Source organism: Lygodium microphyllum, chromosome 15 (genome assembly GCF_053477565.2).
Source record: "Lygodium microphyllum isolate KBCC chromosome 15, Lygodium_microphyllum_v1.1.10, whole genome shotgun sequence".
Classification (NCBI taxonomy): Eukaryota; Viridiplantae; Streptophyta; class Polypodiopsida; order Schizaeales; family Lygodiaceae; genus Lygodium; species Lygodium microphyllum.
The window spans coordinates 139,720,752-139,736,158 of NC_141149.1; positions in this window are offsets into that span (position 1 = coordinate 139,720,752).

Sequence of the window (15,407 nt, forward strand, 5' to 3'; positions counted from 1 at the left end):
GATTTTACTCCGAATTCTTAAGAAAATTGTGGCTGATAACCATAAGGATTGGGATACAAAGTTAGATTAGGTATTATGGTCCTTTCGTACAGCATATAAGGTGTCAACAGGCTTGACTCCTTTTAAGTTGGTTTATGGACTTGAGGCAATTGTCCCCATGGAATTCTTGGTGCCTAGTTTGAGGATAGCGGTTGCTTATAGGTTGTGTCCGGAAGAATCACTTCATGATAGGCTCTTGAAGTTGTTCCAATTAGAGGAAGATCGGATTATAGCTCGCTACCTTCAAGCGGTGGTGCAGTCAAGAAGACAAGCATGGGTTAATAGGCATATTAAAAAGAAGATAATCAAAGAAGGGGATTTGGTTATGGTGTATAATTCACGGCTTGGAAAGCACCCAGGGAAGTTAAAGTTAAGGTACACTGGTCCCTATGAAGTTTTGAAAGATGTTGGTCAAGGAACTTTTGTGTTGACTACTTTACAGGGCGAAATTATTAAGCCTGCAGTGAATGGATTTAGATTAAGAAGGTTAGTTCAACCGGATTATGATAAGGTACTCTATGAAGTTGAACAAGAACCAGTTGCACTAAATTTGGTTCAAATTCCAGCACTGTTACCTCATGGAGTAATCTGTGGCATTTTACCTCATGGAGCACTTTATGATTCTATGACTCTCATTATTGTTTTTAGGGTGTCCTGGCTTGGTTTTTGGAAAAAAGAACTACTCTTTGGTGAGCTATTAGCTGATAATGTTATGTTGTATATCACTTGTGGTGAATATGAAGAAGTGAGGCAAACTTTAGTAGTGCTCTATGAAGTGCAATCTATTTGGCAATTGTTCTATCTCATTTTAAAGGTTCAATGGTACTACATGAAGTGGTGGCAATATATGACATTCAAAGTTGGCTCTTGGAATTTACTTTATGAGGATTATCTTTTTAAATTCCTTTGTCCTGAAATCATGATTGGGCAAAGTGTTATCATGGCCATGAAAAATTGTGCTTTGAAAAGATATCTACCTTTTAACTTGGGAGGTTTATGTGATGGTTTAGAAGATCAACTGTCTTTAACTCCAGTTCTGTTGGTATTTTCATTGTGTGAACTTATCAAGTTTCAGTTGCATGAGGTGGGGTTGAAGCAACAAGACTCTCATGTTCAACTTAGAGGGAGTACAAGTGGCAATCAGTATGTTACCATGTCTCTTTTTTCAAGGAGTTTAACTCATGGTCAGGTAAGGCAAGTGGAAAAAGGGCAAATTATGGCTAAGAAGACTCATGTGCTGTCGCCTGGCTCAATTCAGCAGCGTCTCTCTACAACGTCATGCCATCAAGCTTCATCGTTTTCTTCATCTCTTTTCATTCCTAATCCGCAGCAGGTCGCCGCGCTGATGCAGCCATGGTGAAGACAAGACAAAAGAAGAATTCGAAGCTCCCTGTTAAGAGGGCACGACAGCAGCCGAGAGTAGTCTAGGACCAGGATGATGACTCTAGTGATAGTCCACCTGACACAACGCCATCGAAAGTCAAGAACTCCACGCCAAAAACGCCTTCTGTTATGTCGAGTGAAGATGATGGTGAGTTGCCTACTCCTATGCTTGATTTCTCTATACTCATGGATACCAAAGAACCCAATACCAAGGGCTGGTTAAGGCAGATTGGGTTGCTTGATTATGCGGAGCTACCATGGGAGGCTTGGCGAAACAATATACATGCTCAACAGTAGTTACTTATGATTCGAGAAAGTGGCAAAGTTGGCGAAAGATTGGAGCTTACTCCTGCTTTACTAGCACATGTTTTCTCTCTTGCGCTTAATGATCGGCCAAAGCATGGCGGTGCACAGATGAAGCTATGCAGCAAGAGTTTGGGCTTCCTACAAGTGTTAGAAATCAATATGTATTAAGGCATGCAGATACAAAGAGGAGGTTTTTCATTAAATGGTTCATGCAGCGGTTTTTATTGTTCATAAAGGCTGATGTAATAACAAAGGATACCTTTGGTATTTTATGGTATGCAGAAAATGTTGGGATTCCAAATTGGTCAGGAACTTTATATGACAAATTGATGCAAGAAGTTCATGTGCCGACAATTCGTAAGCAACAGCAGAAAAGTAGGCTTGGACCTATGTTGGCTGGTTTATATGCTCATTTGCAGGTTGTATGTCCAACATTGCATCCGTCACTTTGGGAATCTCCGATTATGGACAAGGTTACTGCATTTAAAAGGCAAAATTTAGTGGATGGGATAATGGTTGACTGTTATGATAAAGATTTGTCTCATGATCATGCATTGAATGATCTTGAGAATGTTAAGTCAAAGGAGTTTGTGGATCCTTTGTTTATGACTTTTTCATCTCCTGAAGCTTCACATGCTAGTACTTTGGGATGCACTGTGCGTTTAGATATATCAGCATGGTTAAATGATGATGTCAAGAATGACAATGTTCGTGAAGATGTGCTCATTACAGGGGTTAAGAAGAAGGTTAGATTCTCTAAGTTGAAGATGGAGACTATGCCTATACCAAAGCACAGTGATGCTATGCAGCAGCATATGGGTTTGTCTTATGACAGGGACGTGGTTCATGATGGATATGTTCCTCAAAGTCTTGGTGAAGCTTGCTCTTTGGTTGTAGGGTTACATAGGTTCATGAAGGATATGCATGCTAATGGTGCCGTTAAGTTAAGTGTGGTGCAATCTTTGCAGGAGCAGTTAGAGTCCATGAAAACTAAAAGAGATTCTATGCAAGTTGAAATGGGAAAAATGAAGGAATTACATGAGAATGAGGTGGATGCTTTGAAAAGGCAAATTGATGAGTATGCTGATATGTTGCTTAAATGTAAATTGTCTTCTGTTGCATTTAAGGAATGGACAGCTAATATGCAGGATAAGTTTGGTGGTGAATTGGATTTGTTGGCTAAAGAAAATGCTAAGTTGAAGGCTGAAAGGGTATTATTGGATGCCCGTTTACAACCTCTTCTTAAAGTGGAAAAGCAAATCTTGAGAGATATGGAGGTTGATCTTGATGGCTCTGTTTTTATGCAGCAAGATTTGACATCAATGAGAGCTACATTGACTTCCTTTATGCATGATGAGTGGGTTAGCATAGCTGCTAGAATGTCTCAAGTTATTTCTCGGCCATATGCAGTTTTGCAGCAGACATTTGTGTCTAAAAACATGGAGAAATTGATTCATGAGAAAGATATGTTAAAGGAAAATTTGGATGGTATGCAGGCTGACTATTATAGGATGATGGATGTAGTGTCTGGGTTGCAGAATGTTAAGCAAATTCAAGGTTCTGAAAATCTTTCTGTGGATGCAGTAGATATGGTCAAAGCTGATATTAATAATGTTTTGCAGGATATAAATCAGCAGATTAAGATTCAAGATCATATGGTGGATACAGTTCATGATATTGCATCTTTTGGATTGCAGGAGCATCATGTCCAGGAGCAATCTGTTACGGATTGCAATCTGTTACGGATTGCAATGATGCTCATGAGCCTCATAGTTCATAAGTTCTTTTGGTGTAGAACTGTCAGATCTGATTCTCTTTTTGTTCATCATACTTACATCATACTTGATATGTATGCCTCTAGGATTATGCCTTTATGTTTTCTTTTGACTGTCTTTTGAGGGGCTTATGCAACTACAGTAGAGGGCTATAAGTATCCTATTAGAGAGGCTCTACTTATGGTTACTCTATGTGGCTTACTTCACGGTGAAAGGCTGTGGGTAAGGCATAATCTTTTTCACTAGATATGTCGGGTTTTGGATAAGGCATTTTGACTTCATCGATCATTCAAGGGTTCGAGTCATGGCTGTGCCAGCCATCCACCGGGCTGTGCCAGGTGTTAGCCGTTGGCTTGACACTACATTTACCCTTAGAATGGTGCATTACCTTAGTTATTACTATTTTCTATGTGAAGCAGCCTTTATATGTCTTATGAAGTTTACTGCCTCATGAAGTGCAGTTTTGGGGCAGTTGAAAAATGTGACCTGATGAGGCATTTTGTGTGTTCTTCTTGTCTATCTGATCATTGATGATGATCACGACTGATGTATGGTGTTTCTACCTAATTATGAAGAGGATCTGGCAATTGGTGCCATCATGGCTAGAATCTTGATCTCATTTGTAGCATGTCTTGTGTGATTCATTCTGTCTAAGCTACCACCTACCCCAACTACCCAACCTAAAGCTACCCTATTGGCATTGTTGCTAGCACAATGCCATTAAGAGAGAGACTCACACCCTGCCGACTGCTGCCACCTGTGCTAACTACCCAACATGGATCTTCCCTATTGGCAATTTGGTGCCACATAGAGAGAGAGAGAGAGAGAGAGAGAGAGAGAGAGAGAGAGAGAGAGAGAGATCCTTGGCACATGAATACTTGTGGCCACCCTTCGAAAGGAAATCTGGTTTCACAAGTTATCGACCACATGAGGCAAATCTCTAGCACATGGCCTCAAAAAGGTAGCATAAAGGTTTGAGGGTATTTAATATTCCCCAATTGGCCACTGTGAATTGGGCACATGGAGGGGTCACCATGGTCTACCAGCATCATCAGTGAAAAAACCCATTCTTTGAGTCTAAAAGTGTCTCTACCTTTAAGCTTTGTAATAAACTACATTAACGAAATTATTATAACTAGGGTTTCCAATGTGTAGGAAATATCTTGTGCTCTTATTATAATAAAATATAATTAATTTTAATTACAATTGAAATATTATTACACAAATAAGCATCTAACACTCCAATCGTAACTTGAAATATATTTATAATTTAATTGTAACTATAAAAATCAAACAATCCAATAGTATTTAAATTTAAATTAAAATTCAACTATAATTAAAATATAACTATACTAAAACACATCAAACACTCTAGTTAGAAAAATGGGTTCTAATTAAACTGATAAATATCAAAAACAAGGTCCGCAAAAAATAAACAAACATTAACTTTTCGGACATGGCACACAGTGTCGCACATAGAACAATGCCTATGATATCGAGCTTGCGAGGAATTGAACCTTACACAATAGCACATTCTTGCCACTGTCACCCAAGCAGTCCCCCCCCCCCCCCCCCCCCTCTCACCCCAAATTTAACTACGCTAATGCAAAATCAAACATACAAATGCATATGCATCCTACAAAGAAAACACCAATGCTCTCGCCCACCATCAATTTCCTACTTTCCTTGCCCCTTCTCCCCCCTTCCCATACGCAAAAATTATCCATGCTCCAATGTGTGTTTCCATCCATGCAACTATCTACATATGTGCCATGCAAGACAAGAATCTATGAGTGCATACTTGTGATAGTGCATACATGTGATAGTGTGTCCTCTCCATCAATCATCCTGGAGCCAAATGAGTGGACCTATGTCAATCCATATGCAGTTGTCAAAGTTACAATTGCAATACATATATTATTTATACGCCCAAAAATCACACATATCAAGATCATTGTTCCCTCAGAGAATCTTTGGATAAAGTCTTCATACAACATCATCCTCATTCGAAGGCCCACATCCCTCTCTCTACTCACCATCCTCCACCTTAGTGCAATCTCTCCGTTCAAGTGTGGATCGTCTTCCCCAAAAGGCTATGTCTCCCCTCTAATTTGCACATAGTTATGCAAAACACAACACAAAACAACCACCTTAAGGGAAAATGAAAATTATACATTCAATTCCCTAAGAATCCTCCAACAATTTTTCAAAATACTGAAAGTGTTTTCAACCTTCACTCTATCTCTACTTGTTTCTTTGTCAAAGATCATGGCTTACTTTCAACTTAAATGCCTTTAACCAAACACTGGTGGGCTTACATGTGCAGTCTCCCATGAGGTATGGTCAAATTTCATGGTTTCACACTTGTATGGTTGGTTCACTAAGGACCTCACTGGACTTTATTTAATGAAACACTTTTAAGCCCTTGAAGTTGGTGGAGTCATGTGTCCTGCCAAGGGTAGCACACACTATATTATAGAACAACTTTCTAGAACATACCACTCCTTGGAATAACAAGTGGAACCCATGCCTATAAATGTATTATGTTGGGAAGTGTTTTTGCTTTGGTTTTTTTGGCAGGAAAATGTGGGTACCATCAATGACTCCACACATGTTTGGGAGATATGTGAGCTCCTCGAAATCTATCATTATAGTCCTTAAGCATTCGCCAATCAGTATGGTTATCAATTCCTAGCAAACCTAGATGGGGTGCATAACATGTTGACTACTAGCTCCACATATTTCCTAATTGTTGACTCGCCTATCCCAAATAGTTCCACCATAGTCTTCATGGATTATCCATATACTAGATGCCATAAGATACATGCTGAAGCTAGATCAGCATCTATAGGGTCTTTTTGTGTGAATATGGCAAATGTAGCTCTATCCAAGACTTCAACTCATGGAATGCTTCATAATACATGTGATGGTATATCATGTACTAATTTTGATTCTCTAGTTGTGCATTGGACCATATTTGTGAATGGATGCCATTCCAGAAGGCAACTTCCCTAATTAAAACTTAGTCATTAACATGTTAATCTCACCATTTTTTTCTTCCCAAAATAAATTCCAATCATTTCTCAACAAAATGAAATGTAACTAATTGCATATGTTTTGGAGTCATCATTCCTACACCCCTCCTATTTGACAACGTCTGGTATGTGAGCAACTTTATGTTAGCATGAGGAGCACTTTTTGACACCATCCTCCACCAACACAAACAATGAGGCCCAATGATAAATATAGTACATCTTCAATACGATCTTGTCTCATCAACTTCGTCTATGCCAACCTCACATATCATTCTAATATGCATGCTTCAATTGCATGTGTAAAGCATAGAGCTTAAGGGTAACCATGCTACAACATTAATCATCCTACATACAAAAAATAGAATAGAACTTACCAATGTCTCTCTCTCTCTCTCTCTCTCTCTCTCTCTCTCTCTACAACATCACTTTTTGATTTGCAGAAAGCTTTGTGTAACGTGCCCGCCTATCGGCTATCCAGGCACACTTTTAGTGGTCCATCGAGAGACGAGTCTAAGCGATGCCACCCGGCACTCCCATGGAATGTCATGGGGTTTGTTGCCTAGGGTTTCCCGAGTCCGCCTTGCAACAAAACATCTGTGAAACCATTAGGATCGACCTGAAATCTAGGTTCCTAGGGCCAAGGTCTCCTAACAACATTCTAGCGTCAAGTTTTGGACGTCCTACTTTACGCAAAGATATCCAATCCGAAGCAGATCCATACCGCACTTGGTTCAAAGAGAATGGGAAACGAGAGGAATACGCTGCTCAACCTCTCTGCCCGTAGGGCATAGTCCCATTCCGGTCCCCCTAAAATGGCATGAATCGGGTTCTAACTTAAAAATACCTAAAGTTGAATGGCAATAAATCCTTGTGAGAAGCCTCCCAGTTCTCTAGGACCACCCTGCCTTAGGACAGACACGTTGGGGATTCTGCCTACCCACTTCCCTTGATAGCTTTAGTTTTCTAATTAGGTCCTACTACATTTATGTGTGACATTTAAAATCAACTTTATTAATTAAGCCTTTTAGGGAACAAGGTTCGTTCGCGTAATTTATAGCACAGACACAAAAAAAGTGCAAGCAGTCCTTTTGACAAACAAGTTCCTTAACTTATCTCCAAGTTAATCTTTGTCTCCTGCCCATATAGGAGAATTATATATCCCTTCTGTCCAACATAAATACCCGGTCCAAATCACATGGCACCATAATTTCCATCCTTTATCTAGAATAGAATCTTCCAACGCCCTAGACGTTGGGCTCACGGCAGTCTACAATTTCGTTTCGGTCTAGGCAAGGAGTGTCTAGAGCTCCACTAACCTCAAGCGACCTAGGAGTGAAACACAACTTCTGTGGTTGGCCTTTTCACCACTTAACCTTCGGCCCGTGAATCGAGCAGTGCCCTCTCAAGATAATCCGTGGTGAGATCTTAGAGATGATCCACCTGTGCAAAATATCGTTCCTTAATTAATCCAATTAAGAATCAAGCATAATCAAGGCAATCAACCCTAATATCATCTTCTAGGAAAACATTCATTTATTCCCATGGCAACTTGTCATTACAGACCCCTGCCATGCATTTGCCATCATTACAAGCCTTGGAATATTTATCAAAACCACAATGCAACAATCAATTGATTGAAAGAAAAACATTTAGGGTGTTGTTTAATCAACCAACAAAACTAATTGTATTTTTTCCAAACAATACAAGAATAGACGCGATAATAATTCCATTGCATATTTTCTCTCCCCCTTGGGATCAAAGAGCGATTCTATGAGAAATTTTCTTAATGCTTGTATGCACAATTCTTAATGTCCTTCTTTTTACGATTATGCTATTCATAACCCTTGACTGATTGCTCTATCAACGAATAAGCCATACGCAACTAAGTGCAATTAACTTTCCTTGATACATGCATTTTGCAAACTCCATCTTTCGAATATGTGAGAAGAGGCTTATCCCTTCCCATGACCTATTCTCGTACGTCATAGCATGGACCTAATGTATCTCATACAAGAATCAAAGCAAGCATCTATCAATTTAGAAATACATTACTTACGGTCGGAACCGCAATTGGATTGACAGTGATGCCTTCGCCCGAAGCTTCATTGTTGGTTGTAGGATTGTCATCCGCACGCAATATTCTTCACTTGGAGGCCATCGTCCGCAAGTAGACTCAAGAGATTAAGAAGGCGGAATAGATTTGAGATGGAAGAGCATAAGAGAAGATGGCTAAGTCGAGGATCGAGATAGAGGGAATTGAGCTAACTCTCTCCCTTGCACCCTCTCTCTCTCTCTCTCTCTCTCTCTCTCTCTCTCTCTCTCTCTCTCTCTCTCTCTCTCTCTCTCTCTCTCTCTCGGAGGGGTATCCTTCTCTCTACCTCTCTCTTGTAAGCCTCTCAAGGTCTCCTTATGCTCTCTTGTGCCTCCCCATGCCTCATATTTATAATGAATTAGAGAAGAGGGAATGAGACTGAGAACAAGAGTTCTTGGTGGAGGGACTCTTGGAAAACTCAATGATCTAATGCTTATGGAAAACTCAGTGATCTGATGCTTAACTCATAAATCTGATGGTTCCATTGGCTCTAAAAGGGGGGTAAAACTCCAAGTAGAGAAGAGGGAATGAGACTGAGAACAAGAGTTCTTAGTGGAGGGACTCTTGGAAAACTCAGTGATCTGATGCTTAACTCATAAATTTGATGGTTCCATTGGCTCCAAAAGGGGGGTAAAACTCCAAAACACTTGTTTGGAAATCTTTCAGATCACTCCTTTCTCTCCATGTTCGAAGTGCTGTCTACTATCGTAGACTGTGATCGCGACGGGCGCGATTTCACCAATCACTCTCTTTATCTTTTTCCTTTTTATAAAATCTCCAAAACTAACTAAAACATCACTTGTCTTTTCTTTTAAATGACATCCAGTTCTAACTTTTCACGATAATATCTAAAATATATTCGTTTTGCCCAAAATCTAATATTTTTGGACCGTCCATACTATACATATTAATACTAGTGATTAATATGGCTCATAACTCTTGTTCATGTTGTAACTTCCATAAAGAGTGGCTATGGTCCTTGTTAATCCGAGGAAAATATCAAATTTACGACTCTCAATTTTTCTAAATAAAATATTTTTATTTAAATAAAACTTGTTAGCTATTAACGTTAGTTAGTTTTTACCTTAGTTAATCTTTAGTTAGTAATCTTACTAACTTATTAATTGACTAACTAACTTTCGAACTAACCAACTAACTTTTATTGCGTGGAAATATTACACTTTGTGAGGTCCAATTGCATCTTCATGTACATCTCCATATGCCTTGTCTCTTCATCCAATTGCATTCTATGCATCCTTTGTCATGTTTTTCGTGCCGCTTTTACGATTCTTGTTCACATGCCACCCAAGCCTCGACCATACTGCTCATAGTTGTACATATATATTCCATTCCCTCACCTAGAGCCTTTGAGATCAATACCCGGGAACCCTTCTTACTGTCTTTTACTTTTTGCTCCATCATGCCCTCACTTGGTTGGAACTAATCCTTCTCCCTATTCACATGTGTTCCTTCATCTTTTACTTTCTCATGTGCTAGTGCATCATCTATTATCTCATGTGCATTGATGGTACTATTGTCAATGCCCCCTACAACTCCAATCCAATGAGAGATGTGTGACCACAAACTATCTAGCACATTGAAGTACTGCCATGTCATTGAGGGAACCCCACTTGACACTGAGGACTTATTCTCCTTTTTGCACTTTTTGTGCAGGGTGTCCACCTAGTTCTTGACTTGGTCAAGTGTGAAAGTAACACATGTCTCCTCGTTCACATTATCCATGACAGCATCCCAATCCTTTAGTCAAAAGTTTCCTTTGTAGACATGCATCAAACACTCCTCATAGTGCTTCAATAAGTACTATTGTCTTTATATGTTGGGTGTTTTTCTTGTTGTTGTCATCATCATCAATTGGCAAAGAGGAAGATGTGTCGACATGTTGGGATGGAGCTGACAAGGGTGGTGAAAGAGTGTCAACATCTGCAGTTGGAGCTAATGGACGTGGCCACTTTTTGCCCCTCTTTTCAGTGGACTGTCCCTGACGATGGCACATGCATGGAATGCTGAGGTGGTGGAGAGCTAGTATGAAAGCTTTGCAATGCCCACTCTATTAGGCATGTCCATGTGCTATGGAGGACACTATAGCAAGTGGCGATGATGGGCTAGTGTGGAATGTTTGTGGAGAGGGTGGTGTTGGTGACATGTCAATGGCTAGACATGTGGTACAAAGGAGCCATACCAAGGGTATGATGGACGTGTGAAGTGGTTGTGTGGAGGGTGGAGTACCATGCATTTTGTTGGAAAGCCCCATGGAGCATGAAGCATGGATGTGAAAGACATTGGGAGGCATTACATTGTATTGGATAGAAGGAACATAGTCCATTGTGTTATTATCAATATCTTGGCCGACACTCAGGTGATGGTGGTGCATCGAGCACATGAGGGGACATGCTATTGTTAAACTCATCCATCTCTGCAAATAGAATGAGTGCATTGTCAAATATGAACGTGAAATTATCTAATATTGCACAATCTTCGAATTGACAGCATTCAAGTAGTTAGAGATGACTTCTATAATGTGAAATCCCTATTTATTTTACAAAGGGTACAATAATTAGTAACCTTGCACATTGGCTCTAGAGCACATATTGTCATGCACAGTATCACAACGGACCATAAAGAACATTTGTCAATTAAAACACACAAATAACCCTTATCAACTATATGCTACAAGACTCACAAACAACCATAAAGAACCATGAAATAAGACTCATAAAAATACATAGACAATCCTAGTGCAAGGGCAGTACAAAACCAACCCCCCTCACGTGTAACAATACTCATAAAGAACCCTAAATAAATGCGGACTCATGAAGTACTATAAACATTCATAAACAACCATAATCCACGTAAATCAACCCTGAATTCTCATCAAAATTCCTAGTGCATAAACATGCATAAATAATGGAGAGTTCATAAAGAAATGTGCATAAACAAGACTCATAAATATTCACAGATAACCACAAAGAACCATAAAACTAGACTCATGAACATGCACAAACAGTCCTAGTGCAAGGGTAGTACAAAGCAACCCCCCTCACACATGCCACATGAATCAATCATGAATCCTCATCAATAATCGCAGTGCATAAGCAAGACCCATAAACATGCATAAATAATCCTAGTTCACAAACAAACTTTCATAAACAAGAGTCGTAAATATTCACAAAGAACCATAAAACAAGACTCATAAACATGCATAAATAATCCTAACTTGTAAGTAAACATTCATAAAAAATCATAATCCACATAGATCAACCTTGAATCCTCATCAATAATCCTAGTGCAAGGGTTGTTCCTTCAATGATAAAGCCAATGCAAAACAAAACTCATGGCTAACCTAAACAAAGATGTCATGTAAGACTCGTAAATATTCGTGAACAATCACAAACAACCACAAAACAAGACCTAAATAACAATAAGCAGCATACATTGCCCCCAAATCCTCACCGATAAGTGTAGGCAAGGGTGGTCCCCTCAATGATTATCCAAATGCAAAACAAGACACATAAATAACCCTCATTAATCTTATAGTGGATGCTTTTGGTGGATAATATTCATCAATCGCCTATTAATTCCAAAATATCAAAATTAGGATTCAAAACCCTAAGAGGTTGGGTAATATTTTTTTCAAAAAACATTCACCACAATATGAAACTTTTGTAAAACCATACATAAGATCTCCCATGAATTCCAACAATACTTCGTATTATAATATTTTTGAGAGTATATTATGTTATGTCTATAAGGGCTGTCTGATATCTTTTCGACAGATTCAATTAGAAATCCCCTTAGATTTTGTAAGTCTACCATTGCCCCCAAATTTGGGGGAGGCAATAATGTACACCTTGCCAATTGCCAAAACTCAAGGATAGATTCCACAACATGGCAAATATCCAATTGCAATGGTGATGATTGTTCAATACCACAAGGGAAAACACATGAGAGGGCCCCCTTACCCCTATCGACAACACTGATGTGCCTTTGCTATGAAGAGATCGGCCTTATATTTCAAAAATCATAGTAAGGATTAATGGACAAAAACTCACATTTTCTACTTAATAATGGCCTCATTTGGTTCAATGGTAGGATTGTCATTCCATCTTCTTGTAATTTCAAGCTGAAAATTATAAAGAGGAGATGCATTCTTCACCCACAACTAGACACTTAAGTGTGTTCAAATCCTATGATAAGGTCTACAAGAGTTTTCACTAGAAGGGACTGTGAAAGGATGTAAGAGATTATGTTATAAAGTGCATTCCTTGCCAACAAAATAAGGATAGTACTCATAAGCCGTGTGGTTTGTTACAGCCATTATCCATTCCTAAAGGAAAGTAGATAACCATGGATCTCATTGATGGCTTGCCTACAACTAAAAAGGAATGGAATATTATCTATGTGGTGGCAGATAGACTCACCAAGGTAGCCCATTTTGTTCCTACGAAGATGCAATTTAATGCATCATAGGTGGCTAGTTAGTTCATGGAGCACATCTTTAAGTTGCATGGATTACCCTAGGTGATTATACATGACAAGGACCCTAAGTTCATGACTAACTTATGGCAATAAGTATTCGGCTCTATGGGTACTAAGTTGGTTCTCTCTACACCCTATCATCCGCACAGATAGATAGTCATACAAAAAGGGTCAACAAGTGGTTAGAGACCTACCTTAGACATTTCTGTCATGATGTGCAGTATGTGTGGGATTCTTGACTACACTTGATTGAGTTTGTCTACAATAATTCTACCCGTGCCAATATTGGAGTTTCTCCCATTAAAGCCTTGTATGGCTATAAAGTGCCCCTTCCTATAGTTTTTTTCGATGAGAAGATTAACCCTCATGGAAAAGAGAAGTTAGAGAGAATGTAGATCCTTCTTCGCCAATGTAAAGTGAATCTTAAAAAAGCTCAAGAGCATATGAAAATGTATGCTGATGAGAACATACATCCTATTAAGCTCCAAAGACTCAAGTAGCCTGGCCAACAAAGAGAAAGTGAGTAGGTGAGCCTAAGTTCACATGGACATATGCATACATAGAGAGGGCGAGAGAGAGAGAGAGAGAGAAACGTACCTACACGAATACGCAGGAGTACACCAATCTACCAGCACAAATACAACTTACGTGACTGGAGAGACTCATGTGATGGGATAGACTCATGAGATATATATATATATATATATATATATATATATTGCGACGGCCCTAAATTCAAATTTTTTTGAAAGTTTAGGAGTGTGGACTTTGTGGAAAATCAGAGTTTGCAGCAAGAAGAATGTGCACAAGAGGGAGATGAGAGCTCAAAGTACAAGAACAAAATCTTGCTTACTAAGTTGCTCAAAGTACAACTTGGGTACACTCTATCTCACACTTGATAGTGACCCATAGGCTGTTTATATAGCCTCTGCCAAGCTAGGGTTAGGGTTTTCCCTGCCCCTTAAGGCCATTCACATCCATCTGCCCTCATAGACCCTTGCTAGGGTCAATTCCCATGCCTATATAGTAACATCCCCCCCCCCCCCCCCCAATGCCAGGGTGGCATTGCACATGTTAAAGTTCCCCCCCTCAATCAAATGGGTTGCCTTTATAAATCAGGCTACAAGGATATTCATAGGTAGAGGATGTTACAAGACTCAAAAGAGTTGGTCATCTGTGGATTGGGAGGCAAAGTTGGCCTCCAATTCCTTAGATACTAGTAGAACACTAGACACTTACTGGTGATATGCCCGATCTTTTTGCATTTGTTGCACTTCATTTTTTCAAGGTATTTCTTCTAGCAATTGCTTACAATATGCCCTTTTTTGTGACAAAAGGAGCACTTAGTAGAAGCGGTATGGATTAACACTTGCTCATGGGAAGTGACTATTGACATTCCTTCAGTATGGTTTCTCTTCTCTTCATCTAGGCAAGACTGGATGGTTTTTGCCAAGGTTGGGTTCGGGATATTAGTTAGGGTAGTCACAAGGGTTGGAAAAACCTTCTTCACAGACTTTAGCAAGATGGCAATGGCATCTTCATCATGGATGGGTGCCTAAACGAAGGCAAGTTATGCCATAAGCCCCTTCATATGTGAAATAAAATTACTTAGATCTTCTCTATGTTTATATTCCAAGCTAAAAAACTCAATCTTGAGAAATATCTTGGAGTTCTTCCCTATAGCACCGTAGAGCCTTTCAAGCTCATCCCACTTTTCCTTGGCAGTGGAGAGTTGGTCAATATGATGAATTAAAGAATCATCTAAATGAAGCATGATGATGGCTTGAGCCCATTCATCATCTTCTACATCAAGGGGATTGGATGGGTCAATTATTTTGGTCCCTTTTATGAAGGGCCCCAGTAGCCTCTTTCCATCATTTTATATTTTACCAAGACTTGCTTGCCAAGGATGGAAATCTTTTCCATTGAACTTGCGAATTTGAGGCCTTACATCTGCATAGGCCATAGCCATTATAAGAAGGTTTTACCACTTGCCTTAAGCAATGGTAGTGTCTAGTCCTTTACAAGTGGCCGAATAGCAGGACTGATAGCCAAGTTTTAAAGTTGTAGAGTTGGTTGGAAATCATACATATGCAATATCTCAAGATAGGATTTAGGAGGCCCTCTTCTTCGAACAACCCTTTATTTAGGTTTTACTATTTTTCTAGGTTTCAACGAGGTGAGCTTTGACTGGACTTCAAGCTCTTCCCGATAATGTGGCCTATTAGAGGAGTTATTGGTGGAGCATGGCTTATCGATCAACTCTATGCTCTTGGATGA